The following is a 15000-nucleotide window of genomic DNA, read 5'->3' on the forward strand; positions in this document are numbered from 1 at the left end:
CTAAAGAGCATTAGAGATTTTACAGATATGCTACCAGTAGACGTTAAAGTGTCTGAAACGGGAACACTTTTTCCAAATAGGCATATCCCGCATCGAGGGTGAGCACGTGCTGATGGTGGTTGGGGCATGTGCTCGCACCAAGGGCCAGCACGGGCCGATAGTGGTCGATGCGACTACCCACACCAAGGGTTAGCGTGTGCTGATGGTGGTCGAGGTGACCGCTTGCACCAGCTCGAGGCATGTGCCCACACCAAGGCCCGACATGTGCCGATGGTGTTTGAGGCAACCGCCCGCACCAAGGCCCAGTTTGTGTCGATGGTGTTCGACGTAACCGCCCGTACCAGGGGCCATCTTCTACCGATGGTGGTCGAGGCAAGAGCCCATGTCACATCCTGGGTGGGCGCGCCAGGCACATCAGGCACACCAATAGGCAAGCCAGAGGTTGAGGCCTGCAGACCAAGCGCACTGGCGGGTATTTACGCGTAAGGCCTAGGAGACAAGGTCAGAACGCCCGCCTAGCTTGCAGGCCAGCCCGTGAGGCCAAGGCCTGGCTTACAAGCTGCCCACACCACATCCAAAAAGGCCCAAGGTGCTGGACACTTAAGGGAAGCTTCTGGAAGCATGCAGGATCAGTAGACAGATTTGGTTGACCCTAGAAATCAGGAGTTATAATCTTGATTGATTGTAATCTGTGTAATCCCATGATTTTAGCTTTTATTCTATGGATATTACCATTAAGTGTAAGCTAGAGCCTCAACTATAAATAGAGGGCTGCTTCACCCTCATTTGTACACCATCAAACACTTCTGTTTCAGTGAATATACAGCATATTCCAACATTCTGCCTTGTTATCCTGTTTCTCTTTAACTTGTGAAATCAACCCTTCCCATTGTTCTAGTGCCCGTACGCTTGCGTTTTAGGCTGACTTAGGCATAAAAGAGGAGATTCCAAGCCTAAGGTCACATGAATTCTGAGTCCAAGGTCAAAGCCCGTGACAGTTGGTATCAGAGCAAGTTCGATTCTACGTGTTTGTGTTGTGCAAGTTAGATCGTGATTGAGGAGATGGTATCCCAAAGTGATGCTGCTAACCAACAACTAGAGGCCCAGGAGCATGGGTGTGAAAGATGTAGGAAAGCCAGTTCTAGACATATCTGGTCTACCATAGACGATAGGCTAGCCAAGGTGGAGGTGATCATGGGCGACATGGGGGAGAAGCTTGAGGGGGTAGAGATTCACATTGCATCGCTAGACTCCATGGGGGAAGAGATCCAAAGTGAGCTGCAAGCTGCTCTCAACAAAGGCTTAGACGTGTTCACCCAAAGGAATGAGGCCTTGGAGGCTGAAGTGCTGACTTTGCATGATGGCATGGAGGCCATGCAGCAGCAAATAGAAGAGCTTACCAGTGAGCTTGTTGCTTGCAAGACTGCCATTGGGAATGGCATGTTTGCCAAAGTGTCCAAATCTAGATTGGAGGTCCCCAAGCCTAAGGAGTTCAAGGGGACTAAGGTAGCTAAGGAAGTAGACAACTACCTATGGGGTATGGAGCAGTACTTATAGGCCATGGGCATGCAAGATGAGGTGATAAAGGTAAGCACCGCTGCTATGTATCTCACTGATGTAACCTTATTGTGGTGGAAGTGCAGGTATGATGATGTCAGGCATGGGAGCGCCAAGATTGGAACTTGGGCAGAGTTTCAAAAGGAGTTCAGAGAATAATTTTACTCGGAGTATACCGATGATGAGGCATGGGCAAAGTTACACCGACTTAGCCAACAAGGGGACATAAGGGAGTATGTCTAGAAATTCTTTGAACTAATGCTATAGATCTTGGATCTAGGTGAGAAGGATGCCTTATTTGCTTTTATGGAAAAGCTGAAGCCAAGGCGGTAAGTAGGGAAGAAGACACCTTCTTGGTAGCCCTGAAATATGATGAGCTAAAGGAAAAGGAGACCGAGTCACCCTTGGAGGTGCTAAAAGTGCTGAAGACCTTTAGTGATGTGATGCCCGCAAAGCTGCCTAGCCAGCTACCACCTAAGAGAGAGGTAGACCACAAGATTGAGCTAGTGTCTGAGGCCAAACCACCAGCTAGAGCCCCTTATCGAATGTCCCCACCAGAGTTGAAGGAGTTAAGGAAGTAGCTCAAAGAGTTTGTTGATGCTGGCTTCATCAGGCTATCAAAGGCACCTTATGGTGCACTGGTTCTATTCCAGTGCAAGCATGATGGGTCGTTACGGTTGTGCATAGACTATCGGGCTTTGAACAAGCTGACCATCATGAACAAGTACCCTATCCCACTCATTGCGGACTTGTTCGACCAACTTGGGAGTGCAAAGTGGTTCACCAAAGCTAGACTTGAGGTTAGGCTACTATCAAGTCAGGATCGCGAAGGGAGATGAGCCAAAGACAACATATGTCACTCGATATGATTCGTATGAGTTCTTGGTGATGCCTTTCGGACTCACAAACGCCCCAGCAACATTCTGCACCCTTATGAACAAGGTACTTCAGTCATTCTTTGATCGATTCGTTATGGTTTATTTGGATGACATTGTGATCTACAGCCAGACTTTGGGAGAGCATGTAGACCACTTGAGACAGGTGTTCGAGGTGTTGTGGGTGCACAAGCTATTTGTCAAGAGGGAGAAGTGCTCATTCACCCAGTAGGAGATCCCGTTCCTTGGCAACATAGTGGGAGGTGGCAGGATACGCATGGATGAAGGCAAGGTGCTTGCCATCCTGGAGTGGTAACCGCCAGCCAAGGTCACTGAGTTGAGATCATTCCTTGGGTTGGTTAACTACTACAGGCACTTCATCAAAGGTCACTCAACAATAGCCATGCCATTGATTAACTTGCTCAAGAAAGGGAGAGCATGGGAGTGGAGCGTAGGGTGCCAGGAAGCCTTTGACAGATTAAAGTGAGCTGTGACCGAGAAGCCAGTTTTGGCCTTGCCAGACCATGCCAAACTGTATGAGGTGCATATAGATGCATCAGACTTTGCCATAGGGGGCGTGTTGATGCAGGAGGGACGTCCAGTTGCGTTCGAGAGCAGGAAGCTGAACGAGACTGAACGTAAGTACATGGTCTAAGAGAAGAAGATGACTGTAGTGGTGCACTACTTGCTCACTTGGTGCCATTACCTGTTGGGCTCAAGGTTCATGGTTAGGATAGATAATGTGGTGACCAGCTACTTCTAGACACAAAAGAAGCTATCCCTCAAGCAGGCGAGATGGCAAGATTTTCTTGCTGAATTTGACTTTTAGAAGGAGTACAAGTCGGGGCGAGCGAACCTAGTGGCAGATGCCCTGAGTAGGAAGGCTAACCTTGCTGCCATTAGTCAACCAGAGGGGTCACTGGTACCGCGCATCAAAGAGGGACTTGCGCATGATCCTACAGCCAAGGCTCTTATGAAGTACGCCCAGCAAGGTAAGACTAGGCAGTTTTGGTTACAGGATGGTTTGCTGTACACCAGGGGCAGTAGACTATTTGTGCCATAGCACGGGAAGCTCCGCAAGAAAGTTTTGCATGAATACCATGATTCAAGGTGGGCTGGACACCCAGGAGTGAGTCACCCTTGGCGCTGATTGAGGATCGGTACTACTGGCTGCATATGAGGGACGGTGTGAAGGCCTATGTGAAGACTTGTCTTGTGTGCCAATAGGACAAGGTGGAGCTCAAGAAACCAAGGGGTCCCTTGGAGCCATTGCTAGTGCCAGAGCGACCATGGGAGAGTGTTTCTCTAGACTTTATAGTCGGTCTACCCAAAGCAAAAGGGTTTGGAAGCATCATGGTAGTGGTGGATGGGTTTTCCAAGTATGGAATCTTCATTCCAGCAACCAAGGAGTGCCCAACCGAGGAGGCAACTCGATTGTTCCTAAAGAACATGGTTAAGTACTGAGGAGTGTCGAGGACCATTGTTAGTGATTGGGACGGGCAGTTCACGGGCAGGTTCTAGACTGAGTTGTTCAAGCTATTAGGGTCAGACTTGAACTTTTCCACTAGCATGCATCCGCAGACCGATGGGTGGACAGAACGTGTGAATGGACTATTTGAGGTCTACCTCAGGCACTATGTGAGTGCCACACAAAGGGACTAGCCAAAGCTGGTAGATGTTATGTAGTTTTCCTACAACTTGCAAAGGAGCAAGGCAACGAACCAGAGCCCATTTGAGGTTGTGACAAGGAACAACCACTAACACCTGGTTCGATTGCTGCAGGTTATATAGGGCTGAATCCAGCAACATACAAGTTTGCCAAGGCATGGCAGGAGCAAACTGACTTGGCTAGAGTTTGTCTACATAAGGCGGCCAAAAGGTTGAAGAAGTGGGCAGACCAAAATAGATGGGATGTACAGTTCCAGGTTGGAGACTTGGTGTTGGTGAAGCTGTATCCCATTGTGTGCCACAGGGGGCTGCACAAAGACCTAGTTCAAAGGTATGAAGGACCTTTTCGAGTAGTCAAAAGGGTAGGCAAGGTTGCCTACAAGCTGGATATGCCACCCAAGCCGAAGGTACACCCGGTGTTCCATGTGAGCATGCTCAAGCCATTCCATGAGGATGATGGAGATCCAGGATTGGCAAAGTCAAAGCGTGCACCATTGGGAGCAAGGGCCTCATATGAGAAGGAGGTCCATAGCATCATAGCTGACAGGGAGGTGAGACGGAAGAACTATCAACCAAGACAAGAGTACTTGGTGTGCTGGAAAGGACTTCCAGATAGTGAGGTGAGCTGGGAACCAGCAAATGACTTATGGCAGTTCAGGGACCAGATCAGGCAGTACCATGCAGAAGACGTAACGAGGGCGTTGTGCAATCAGGTGGGGGAGAATGTCATGCCCTGGGCGGGTGTGCCAGGCACATCAGGCGCATCAGACGCACCAACAGGTGAGCCAGAGGTTAAGGCCCGCAGACCAGGTGTACTGATGGGTATTTACGCGCAAGGGCTAAGAGACGAGGTCAGAACACCCGCCCAGCTTGCAGGCCAGTCCGTGAGGCCAAGGCCTGGCATACAAGCTGCCCACACCACATCCAGAAGGGCCCAAGGTGCTGGACATGCAAGGGAAGCTTCTGGAAGCATGCAGGATTAGCAAGCAGATTTGGTTGACCCTAGGAATTATGAGTTATAATCCTGATTGATTGTAATCTATATAATCCCATGATTTTAGCCTTTATTCTAGGGATATTGCCATTAAGTGTAAGCTGGAGCCTCAACTATAAATAGAGGGCTGCTCTACCCTCATTTGTACACCATCAAACACTTCTATTTCAGTGAATATACAGCATATTCCAGCATTCTGCCTTGTTATCCTGTTTCTCTTTAACTTGCGTAATCAGCCCTTCCCATTTTTCTAGTGCCTGCACGTTTGTGTTTTAGGTTGACTTAGGCATAAAGGATGAGATTCCAAGCCTAAAGCCACACGGATTCTGAGTCTAAGGTCAGAGCCCGTGACACCCACACCAAGGATCGGCTTGTGCCGATAGTGCTTGAGGCAACCGCCCACACCAAAGGCCATCTTCTGTCGATGGTGGTCAAGGCAAGAGCCCGCACCAAGGATCGGCTTATGTCGATGGTGGTCGAGGCAACCGCCCGCACCAGGGGCCAGCATGTACAGATGGTGTTCGACACAATCACTCATACCAGAGACCATTTTCTGTCGATGGTGGTCGAGGCAAGAGCCCGCACCAAGGGCCAACTTATGCCGATGGTGCTCGAGGCACCCGCCCGTACCAAGGCCTAGCACGTGCTGATGGTGTTCGAGGCAACCGCCCACATCAAGGCCCAGCATGTGCCGATGGTGGTCGAGGCAACCGCCCGCACCAAGGCCTAGCATGTGCCGATGGTGTTCGATGGGCAACCACCCTCACCAAGGGTCAACTTGTGTCAATGGTGGTCGAGGCAACCGCCCGCACCAAGGCCTAGATGTGTCAATGGTGCTCGATGCAACCGCCCGTACCAGAGGCCATCTTGTGTCGATGGTGGTCGAGGCAACCGCCCGTACCAAGGGTCAGCTTGTACTGATGGTGGTCGAGGCAACCACCCGCACCAGGGGCCATCTTCTGTCAATGGTGGTCGAGGTAAGAGCCCGCACTAAAGGCTGGCTTGTGCCGATGGTGCTCGAGGCAACCACCCGCACCAAGGGCCATCTTGTACCGATGGTGGTCGAGGCAACCTCTCGCACCAAGGTCCAGCATGTGCCAATGGTGGTCAACGCAACCGCCCACACCAGGGGCCAGCTAGTGCCAATGGTGCTCGAGGCAACCGCCCGCACCAAGGCTCGGTACATGTCGATGGTGTTCGAGGTAATCGCTCACACCAGGGGCCATCTTGTGGCGATGGTGGTCGAGGTAACCGCCCGTACCAAGGCCCAGTATGGGCCGATGGTGTTCGACGTAACCGCCCACACCAGGGGCCATCTTGTGTCGATGGTGGTCGAGGCAACTGCCCGCACCAAAAGTCGGCTAGTGCCGATGGTGCTCGAGGCAACGACCCACACCAAGGCCCAGAATGTGTCGATGGTGTTCGAGGCAATCGCCCGCACCAAGGCTCGACATGTGCCGATAGTGGTCGAGGCAACCGCCCGCACCATGGCCCAGCATGTGCCGATGGTGTTCGATGAAACTGCCCTCACCAGGGCCATCTTATGTCGATGGTGGTCAAGGCAACCGCCCACACCAAGGGCCGGCTTGTGCCGATGGTGGTCGGCAAGCAGGGGCCACGAGACTGCCTCTGCCATTCGATAGGTAACAACGGCATGACACCACCAATGCTTGGCCCTATCGGGACTGCACACGTGAGCTCTGCTGACACCACCCCAGGGGGACGTTGCCCGATTCAAGGACTTTTTCCTGGGGTCTCAGGCAGCATCGGCTGCGTGCATGGCCTCATCGAGGCCTAGGCATTTTTAAGGTCGATGAGAAGGGACCGCGAGACCGTCAAATAACGAGAGACTTGGTCGGGCCAAGCCCACAACCGTGGCTTCTATTTTCACCACCCCAGGGAGCCGTTGCCCAATTCAAGGACTTGGTTTGGGGTCTAGGGCAGCAACCACCACGTGCACGGGCTTGAGCTCGGCTCTCCTTTTTCGCATGCATGCCAACTAGTCGAGGGCATGGGCACCTGCCGGTCACCGGAGCAACTAGTCATCGGACAAAATGATCGAAAGGCATGCACACCCTGTATTTCGCTCGAGGGACATTACCCTGAGTGTGCACAATGGGAGGCCCACCACGCATACCTGCTCCCCCCGTGGGGAGGGAAAAGGGGTGCTGGACCACCACCCCCTAAAGAGCATTAGAGATATTTCAGATATGCTACCAGTAGACATTAAAGTGTCTGAAACGAGGACACTTTTTCCAAACAGGCATATCCCACACCGAGGGTGAGCAGGTGCCGATGGTGGTTGGGGCATGTGCCCGCTCCAAGGGCCAGCGTGTGCCGATGGTCGTTGAGGCAACTGCCCGCACCAGCTCAAGGCATGTGCCCACACCAAGGCCCAGCATGTGTCGATGGTGGTCGAGGCAACCATCCGTACCAAGGCCCAACATATGTCGATGGTGTTCGATGTAACCGCCCTCACCAGAGGCCATCTTGTGCCGATGGTGGTCAAGGCAACCGCTTATACCAAGGGTCAGCTTGTGCCGATGGTGGTCGAGGCGACTGCCCTTACCAAGGCCTAGCATGTGCCGATGGTGTTCGACATAACCGCCCGCACCAGGGGCCATCTTGTGCTGATGGTGGTCGAGGCAACCGCCCGCACCAAGGGCCAGCATGTGCCAATGGTGATCGAGGCAACCGCCCACACCATGGGCCATCTTCTGTCGATGGTGGTCGAGGTAAAAGCTCGCACCAAGGGCCAGCTTTTGCCGATGGTGCTCGAGGCAACCGCCCGCATCAGGGGCCATCTTCTGTCGATGGTGGTCGAGGCAACCTCTCACACCAAGGCCCAGCTAGTGTCAATGGTGGTCGAGGCAGCCGATCGTAACAGGGGTCGGCTAGTGTTGATGGTGCTTTAGGCAACCATCTGCACTAAGGCCCGACTCGTACCGATGGTTTTTGAGGCAACCGCCCACACCAGGGGCTATCTTCTGTCGATGGTGGTCGAGGCAACCGCCCGTACCAAGGCCCAACATGTGCCAATGGTGTTCGACGTAACCGCCCACACCATGGGCTATCTTGTGCCGATGGTGGTTGAGGTAACCGCCCGCACCAAGGGCCGATTGTTATCGATGGTGCTCGAGGAACAGCTCGCACCAAGGCCCGGCACATGCCGATGGTGTTCGAGATAACCGCTCACACCAAAGCTCGGTATGTGCTGATGGTGGTCGAGGCAATCGCCAGCACCAAGGCCCAACATGTGCCGATGGTGTTTAACGTAACCGCTCCCACCAAAGGCCATCTTGTGCCGATGGTGGTCGAGTCAACCGCCCGTACCAAGGGTCGACTGGTGCCGATGGTGCTCTAGGCAACTGCCCGCACCAAGGCTCGGCCCATGCGGATGGTGTTCGAGGCAACCGCCCGCACCAAGGCTCGGCCCATGCGGATGGTGTTCGAGGCAACCGCCTGCACCATGGCCCAGCATGTGCCGATGGTGTTCGATGAAACCACTCGCACCAAGGACTATCTTGTGCCGATGGTGGTCGAGGCAACCGTCCGCACCAAGGGCCAGCTTGTACCGATAGTGGTCGAGGCAATTGCCTGCACCAAGGCCCAGCATGTGCCGATGGGGATCGAGGCAACCGCCCACACCAGGGCCCAGCTTGTACCGATGGTGGTCGAGGCAAGTGCCCGTTCCAAAGGGTAGCCTGTGTCAGTGATGGTCAATGCATGTGCCATCACCGTGCCCCATCATGTGCCATTGATGGTTGAGGCCTTTGTCAAAGTTTGATTTTAAACCATGGTGCACATGCTGGGCTCGGGCATGTGCTGGTGCCACATTTTTTTCACCCGGGGCAACATCACCGGAGCATCACCGAAGAACCTGACTGATGGCATTGGGGGTTTCAGCGATTGGGGGGGCCGGGGGTGTGCGCACATGATGTGCGATGGGTGCTGGTACTTGGCCCTTACATTGGCCCCCTATCCCTTATCAAACCTCTTGAACTCACACCCCCTTAAAGAGCATTTGAGATTTTATAGGTTTGCTGCCAGTAGCCATTCTAGTGTCTGAAATGGGGACACTTTTTTCAAATGATCACAAATTAGATGGTGGTCATCCATAGAACGAGGTTTCGACAATGATCCTTCTGCAGGTTCACCTACGGAAACCTTGTTACAACTTTTTCTTCCTCTAAATGATAAGGTTCAATGGACTTCTCTCGACGTCGTGATCTGAACACTTCACCGGACCATTAAATCGGTAAGAGCGACAGACGGTGTGTACATTGGGCAAGGACATAGTCAACACGAGCTGATGACTCGCGCTTACTAGGAATTCCTCGTTGAAGACCAACAATTGCAATGATTTATCTCCATCACGATGAAATTTCAAAGATTACCCGAGCCTGTAGGCCAAGGTTATAGACTCGTTGAATACATCAGTGTAGCGTGCGTGTGGCCCAGAACATCTAAGGGCATCACAGACCTGTTATTGCCTCAAACTTCCTTGGCCTAAGCGGCCATACTCCCTCTAAGAAGCTAGCCACGAAGGATCACCTCTGCGTAGCTAGTTAGCAGGCTGAGGTCTCGTTCGTTAATGAAATTAACCAAACAAATCGCTCTACCAACTAAGAACGGCCATGCACCACCACCTATAGAATCAAGAAAGAGCTCTCAGTCTGTCAATCCTTACTATGTTTGGACCTGGTAAGTTTCCCCGTGTTGAGTCAAATTAAGCCGTAAGCTCCACTCCTGGTGGTGCCCTTCCATCAATTCCTTTAAGTTTCAGCCTTGCAACCATACTTCCCCCAAAACCCAAAGACTTTGATTTCTCATAAGGTGCCGGCAGAGTCCTAAAAGTAACATCCGTCGATCCCTGGTTGGCATCGCTTATGGTTGAGACTAGGACGGTATCTGATCATCTTCGAGCCCTCAACTTTCGTTCTTGATTAATGAAAACATCCTTGGCAAATGCTTTCGTAGTTGTTCATCTTTCATAAATCCAAGAATTTCACATCTAACTATGAAATACGAATGCCCCCGACTGTCCCTGTTAATTATTACTTCGATCTCGAAGGCCAACACAATAGGATCGAAATCTTATGATGTTATCCCATGCTAATGTATACAAGCGTAGGCCTGCTTTGAGCATTCTAATTTTTTCAAAGTAACAGCACTGAAGGAACGACCCGGGCAATTAAGTCTAGGCATGCATCACCGATAGTAGGAACGAGTAGACCGGTGCTCACCGTGAGGTAGACCGAATGACCCTGGCACCAGACTTGCCTCCAATGGATCCTCGTTAAGGGATTTAGATTGTACTCATTCCAATTACTAGACTCATAGAGCCCGATATTGTTATTTATTATCACTACCTCCCTGTGTCAGGATTGGGTAATTTGCACGCCTGTTGCCTTCCTTGGATGTGGTAGCCGTTTCTCAGGCTCCCTCTCCAAAATCGAACCCTAATTCTCTGTCACCCGTCACCACCAGAGTAAGCCACTATCTTACCATCGAAAGTTGATAGGGCAAAATTTTGAATGATGCCTCACCGGCACAAAGGTCGTGCGATCTGTCGAGTTATCATGAATCATCAGAGCAACGGGCATAGCCCGCATCGACCTTTTATCTAATAAATGCATCCCCTCCAAAAGTCGAGGTTTGTTGCACGTATTAGCTCTAGAATTACTATGGTTATCCGAGTAGTAGATACCATCAAACAAACTATAACTGATTTAATGAGCCATTCACAGTTTCATAGTCTGAATTAGTTCATACTTACACATGCATGGCTTAATCTTTAAGACAAGCATATGACTACTGGCAAGATCAACCAGGTAGCATTCCTTCGAGACGTTGGCACCACTTGGGCCTCGATGCACCGATGCAGAGCGCGAGCGTTGTGCATGTCAAGCATGTGAAATGTGTAGCATCGGACGAATGGGGGCCGAGAGCCCACGCCCGTTAAACATTCCACATCTGAGAGCACAATCAAACGTCGGTGCACCAATGCGGCCACGGAGGATTGGGTGGCACGCTCGAGACACCGACCCTGATTGACATCCAACCCGTGGCCCCTGGAGGCACGAGACGGATGAGGGATGATGAGACATCCAGTTTCCATTAATTCAGGTATGCAGCACAAGATCCCGATCGTGCCCCCGGGGTACGATGATCGCATGGGGGGAGATTGAAGAGGATGACAGGTTGACAGTTTGATGCATCGAGCACAGAGCCTGTCGACAAGCACAACCATAGCACCACTCATATGCCCATTGCGTACAAGTGGTAGCATCCATGCGTGCTGGTCCACAACCCACCTGATCGATTACTCGACGAGCGAGCGGAGGAAACGACGTGCGAGGCCATCCCACAATCGCTTCGCATGAGAAAAACATGAGCAAGGGCCATGAGACTGCCCCTGCCATCCGACAGGCAACAACAGCCGATAGCAATCGAGGTAAGTGCCCGTTCCAAAGGGCAACCTGTGCCGATGATGGTCGATGCATGTGCCATCACTATGCGCCATTATGTGCCATTGATGGTCGAGGCCTTGGTCGAAGTTTGATTTTGAGCCACGGTGCACATGCTGGGCTCGGGCATGTGCTGGTGCCACATTTTTTTTCACTCGGGACACCATCGCCGGAGCATCACCGGAGAACCTGACAAGAGGCATTGGGGGTTCCGACGATTGGAGGGGTCGGGGGGTGTGCGCACATGATGTGCAATGGGTGCTGGTACTTGACCCTTATATTGGCCCCATATCCCTCATCAAACCTTGAAAACTCACACCCCCTTAAAGAGCATTTGAGATTTTATAGGTTTGCTGCCAGTAGCCATTCAAGTGTCTGGAATGGGGACATTTTTTTCAAATGGTCACAAAATCTTCTCCACTTCGAGTTTTTAGCTAAATTTTTTTGTACATGCCAACAAAAATACAAGTATCACGTCTACAAAATTTGGGGCTAAAACTCCTTTTATAAAAATTTTAAAAAATCCCAAACCTCAAAAAGTTTCAAAAATCATGAAAAATAGAAAATGAGTCATCTTGCCACAAAACTTCACATGAAGGCTTAGGAGACCATTGTATGAATTTACAAGCCATAAAAATGGCATTGGCACCGTAGAAATATGAAAAAAGTGCCTGTACGCTCGTTTTATGGGTTGACTTAGGCATATGGAGTTCATTCCCAGTCTAAGCATACAGAGTTCATTCCCAGTCTAAGATCAGACCAGACCGAGGGTTGCGACAGTAGGACCAGTACTAGGATTGGTAACATGTAGGGAGGGATCGGGTCAATCCCTGACTTACACATTCTACCTCTCCAATCGGCTGATCGCCCGCACGCTCATTTCGTTGGTTGGCTTAGGCATACGGAGTTCATTCCATGTCTAAGCCCCAGTCGAATCGAAGGTTGTGGCAACAGGACTGGCAGCGGGATCGATAGCACGTAAAGGGGGACCGAGCTGATCCCCGACTTGCGCATTATGCCTCTCTGGCCGGCTCAGCGCCCACACGCTCGTTTCGTGGGTTGACTTAGGCATATGGAGTTCATTCCCAGTCTAAGCATATGGAGTTCATTTTTAGTCTAAGATTGGACCGATAGCAAGATCGACAGTAGCATGCAGAGGGGGACCGAGCTGATCCTCGGCTTACGCATCCTGCCTCACCGATCGACTGAGCGCCCGCATGCTCGTTTCATGGGTTGACTTAGGCATATAGAGTTCATTCTCGATCTAAGCCCCAACCGGATCGAGGGACCCGTAGCAGGATTGACAGCACGCATAGGGGGATCAGGCTAATCCTCAGCTTGCGCATTTTGGCTCTCCAGTCGGTTGAGTGCCCGCATGCTTGTTTCATGGGTTGACTTAGGCATACGTAGTGCATTCTCGATCTTGACCAACCAAGGGCTATCGACGGTGTTTGGGGCAATAGCCGAGGGGGACCAGCATCGAGATCCTTGGTCGGCTCATGCATCCCACCCTCAGCGATCGGTTCAGTGCCCACACACTCGATTCAGGGGTCGACCAGGGCGAGCGAAGTTCGTTCCTGGTCGGGATCGGGGGATGGGAGGCCCCGAGTGACGCCCACCCTCAGAGGGGGGTGGCGTGAAAAGAGGGAAGGTCAGCGCGATGAGGGACGAATCAAAGTGACAAAGGGCTGAATCTCAGTGGATCGTGGCAGCAAGGCCACTCTGCCACTTACAATACCCCGTCGCATAATTAAGTCGTCTGCAAAGGATTCTACCCGCCACTCAATGGGAATTGAGCTCCAATGAGGCCCACGCGGCTCATCCGCCGTAGGGGCTGCACTTACGACACGTGCCCTTGGGGGCCATGCGCCCCTACTACGGGTTGGCAATCAGGCAGAGGGGGCGCACGTCATTTTTAGCTCAGATTCTGACTTAGAGGTATTCAATCATAATCCAGCGCATGGTAGCTTCGCGCCACTGGCTTTTTAACCAAGCGCGATTACCAATTGTGCGAATCAACGGTTCCTCTCGTACTAGGTTAAATTACTATCGCGACGTCACCATCAGTAGGGTAAAACTAACTTGTCTCACGACGGTCTAAACCCAGCTCACGTTCCCTATTGGTGGGTGAACAATCCAACACTTGGCGAATTCTGCTTTACAATGTTAGGAAGAGCCGGCATCGAAGGATCAAAAAGCAACCGCCTATTCTAGCTCGAGGCATGTGCCCACACCAAGGCCCGGCATGTGCCGATGGTGTTCGACACAACCGCCCACACCAGGGGCCATCTTCTACCGATGGTGGTCGAGGCAAGAGCCCGCACCAAGGGCAGGCTTGTCCCGATAGTGCTCGAGGCAACTGGCCGTACCAGAGGCCATCTTCTGCCAATGGTGGTAAAGGTAATAGCCTGCACTAAGGCCTAGTATGTGCCGATGGTGGTCGAGGTAACCACCCGTACCAAGGGTCGGCTAGTGCCGATGGTGCTCAAGGCAACCACCCGCACCAAGGCCCGGTACGTGCCGATGGTGTTCGAGGCAACAGCCCACACCAGGGGTTATCTTCTGTCGATGGTGGTTGAGGCAACCACCCGTACCATGGCTTGGCACATGCCGATGGTGTTCGAGGCAACCGCCCGTACTAAGGCCTGGCACATGCCAATGGTGTTCGAGGTAACCGCCCATACCAGAGGCCATCTTTTACCGATGATGGTCGAGGCAACTGCTCACACCAAGGCCCCGTACGTGTCGATGCGTTCGATGCAACTGCCCGCACCAGGGGCCCGCACGTGTCGATGGTGGTCGAGGCAACCGCCCGTACCAAGGGTCGGTTGGTGTCGATGGTGCTCGAGGCAACAGCCCACACCAAGGCCCGGCACATACCGATGGTGTTCGAGGCAACCGCCCACACCAAGGCTTGGTATGTTTTGATGGTGGTTCAGGTAACCGCCCGCACCATGGCCCAGCATTGTCGATGGTGTTCGATGAAACCGCCCGCACTAGGGGCCATCTTATGTCGATAGTGGTCGAGGTAACTGCCTGCACCAAGGGCCGGCTTGTACCAATGGTGATCGAGGTAACTGCCCGCACCAAGGCCCAGCATGTGCCGATGGGGATCGAGGCAACTGCACGTACCAAAGCCTAGCTTGTGTCGATGGCAGTTGAGGTAAGTGCCCGTTCCAAAGGGCAACCTGTGCCGATGATGGTCGATGCATGTGCCATCACCATGCATCATCATGTGCCATTGATGGTTGAGGCCTTGGTCGAAGTTTGATTTTCAGCCACAGTGTACATGCTGGGCTCGAGCATGTGCTAGTGCCACATTTTTTTTCACCCGGGGCACCATCGTTGAAGCATCGTCGGAGAACCTGACTGACGACATTAGGGGTTCCAACGATTGGGGGGGCCGGGGGGTGTGCGCACATGATGTGTGATGGGT

At 52.2% G+C, this 15000-nt stretch overlaps 1 pseudogene; it reads right to left on the reverse strand.

Annotated features, from left to right (window-relative positions):
• Positions 1–9228: 9228 nt before the first annotated feature.
• Positions 9229–10931, reverse strand: LOC149519701 (18S ribosomal RNA; annotated as a pseudogene).
• Between the last annotated feature and the right edge of the window lie 4069 nt (positions 10932–15000).

This window comes from Durio zibethinus, chromosome 3 (genome assembly GCF_047325235.1).
Source record: "Durio zibethinus cultivar Kanyao isolate XHJ-2024 chromosome 3, ASM4732523v1, whole genome shotgun sequence".
In the NCBI taxonomy this organism is placed as follows: domain Eukaryota; kingdom Viridiplantae; phylum Streptophyta; class Magnoliopsida; order Malvales; family Malvaceae; genus Durio; species Durio zibethinus.